General features: G+C 53.4%; 1 pseudogene; it reads left to right on the top strand.

Moving 5' to 3' along the window:
* The window catches only part of LOC143260888 (large subunit ribosomal RNA), a 7,684-nt pseudogene that overhangs the window by 3,060 nt on the left and 2,124 nt on the right, over positions 1–2,500 (top strand).

The raw sequence follows: 2,500 nt of genomic DNA, 5'->3' as shown, positions 1-2,500 counted from the left end.
CGACCTCCAGAAATAAACCCAACCAGTCCAGTAACGACGCACAACATCTTGCGTCACGGGGGGCACTACATCCATGTCCCCATTGTTCGCGATCCTTTCCCACTTCCATCGGGTTGGGGGTCCATGTGAGGAGGGCTCATCCAGTCGAGGCCAACCAACGAGTGCAGGTGGCCGTAAAGAAGGTTAGGTGGACTCAGGAAGAGACTGAGATGGTGGCGGCGGCTGAGGCGCTTGCGAGTGTGCAGGGCAACGTCAAATTTATGAATGAACATCTACTGACGGTCTTCGACAATAAATTCAGTCTTGATCGACTGAAGGGCCTCAGAAAGAAATTGACGTATAAAGCTCTTGTTACACAGAAGATCGGTGTATGCCGCGAGCGTGGACCTGCCGTTGAGTCTCAGTCTTCAACCTCCAGTGTCACTCAACATCACGACACAAGTCATCGACAGGCGGATTCGCCTGCTCCTGTTCAGGAGCACTCTGCGTCGGCACAGCAACATCAGTGCCAATATATTGACGCTATCCGTAAGCTGATTGATCCGGCCGAAAGGGTGAAATCCCATGAAGCGGAGGAACTCGTAAGTCTTGCGAGAACGGTTCTTAATCGAGAACCAATAACACCGAGTGCTTGTTGTCGATGGCTTCAAAGAGTCTTTCCGACGCCTTCTGCGAAAGTAAAGGAGCGGAGAACACCACTGCTCCGGCCACCTAAAGCTGCACCTGCCGGGCCCGTGCCGAGGTGGAGACTGAGGAGAAGGGAGTATGCGGCCATGCAGGAACTCTGGAAGAAGGACATGTCTCGCGCGGCCAAGCTTGTACTGGATGGCCCGGTGCAGGCTCAAACACCAACCGTTGGCGAGATGGTGGAGTACTGGACACCTATGCTCACCAGTCCTTCTGTCCCCATTGAACACCTTCATCCAGTTCAGGAAAGGGAGGACCTGCATTGGATCGCTGAGCCGGTTCGTGGCCATGAGATCCAGGCCAATGAGATCCCGCTCTCCTCGGCATCGGGTCTCGATAACATCTCGAGCAGGCAATGGAGGAGTGTGCCAGTGGTTCTAAGAACCTTATTTTATAATGTCATCCTTGCGGTAGGGGCATTTCCATCTGAGCTCCTCATCAGCAGGACGGTATTTATCCCTAAGAAGGACGGAAGCTCAACACCATCCGAGTTCCGTCCTATAAGTGTGGCTTCAGTCGTCGTTCGTCAGCTGCATAAAATCTTGGCGGTGAGATTGGCAAAAGCCGGTCTCATCGATGAGCGGCAACGAGGAGTACACGATGGCTGTGCTGAGAACGTGCTTGTACTATCAACTGCCCTTCGTGACGCACGGAGCTGCTTAAAGCAGCTTCACGTTGTGTCCTTAGATGTGGCCAAGGCGTTTGACAGCGTTAGTCACCATGCCATAACATCGGCACTAAGGGGATTGGGACTCCCGGAGCTCTTTGTGAGGTACATAACAGCGACGTACCGTAATAGCCGAACCGTGCTTCAGGTCCGTGGCGAGACATCGGATCCGATCGGGGTAGCGAGGGGTGTGCGGCAGGGCGATCCCTTGTCGTCCCTGCTATTCTCGATCGTCATGGACCGGGTGATAAGGATGTTACCCGAGGAGGTCGGCTATGTTATCAGGGAGCAAAGGGTCAATATACTGGCGTATGCGGATGACCTGATCTTGTTCGCGTCCTCCGTTTCAGGAATGCAGGGCATGCTTCGAACGGCTGAGGAAGAGGCACGAAAGTACGGGTTGGAATTCAACTCCGATAAATGTCTGGCTATGTCCATCCAGATCGCTGGTAAAGAAAAGAAGTACAAGATACTCTCCGCCAGCAAATTTGAGGTCAACGGTCGGTCTATAAAACAACTGGGACCTACCGAGGGCTTCCGATATCTGGGCATTAAAATCTCGCCAATGGGTATTGAAAAACCTGGGGGCAAGCTAGACAGAGAGTTGGCCAATATCACCAAGGCGCCACTCAAGCCTCAACAGCGCCTCAAGATCTTGCGCTGTTTCCTCATTCCGCGTTTTTATCACCAGCTGGTTTTGACAAGATGCCCACTTAAAATCTTGAAGGCATTAGATAAACAGACGCGGCTGGCCGTTCGAAGGTGGTTGCGTCTGCCCAAAGATGTACCACTTGGGTATTTCCACGCCAGTTGCAAGGAGGGTGGACTTGGCATCCCCGCGTTTCGAACATCGATACCGGGTATGATGCACGCCAGGTTAACATCAATGGCGAGGTCCTCCTGTGCGGCTGCAAGAGATGCCTCCCAACATCCGGCAGTTGTGGCAGCGGTTCGACGGGCGGAGAGTGCTCTGACTATCCAAGGTCGGGCGCTCTTCCAACCTGAGGATCGTGCCAAATACTGGGCATCTTTACTCCATCAGTCTAACGATGGAGGAGAATTGCGTGAGGCTGCTAAAGTCATCGATAGCAGCTCTTGGGTTGACGCCTGTTCTGCGGGGATCCCCGGCAGGGATTACGTGCAATA

Source organism: Megalopta genalis, unplaced genomic scaffold (assembly GCF_051020955.1).
Source record: "Megalopta genalis isolate 19385.01 unplaced genomic scaffold, iyMegGena1_principal scaffold0022, whole genome shotgun sequence".
In the NCBI taxonomy this organism is placed as follows: domain Eukaryota; kingdom Metazoa; phylum Arthropoda; class Insecta; order Hymenoptera; family Halictidae; genus Megalopta; species Megalopta genalis.
Note: the sequence above shows the minus strand (reverse complement) of the source record. Positions and strands in the feature narration are given on the sequence as shown.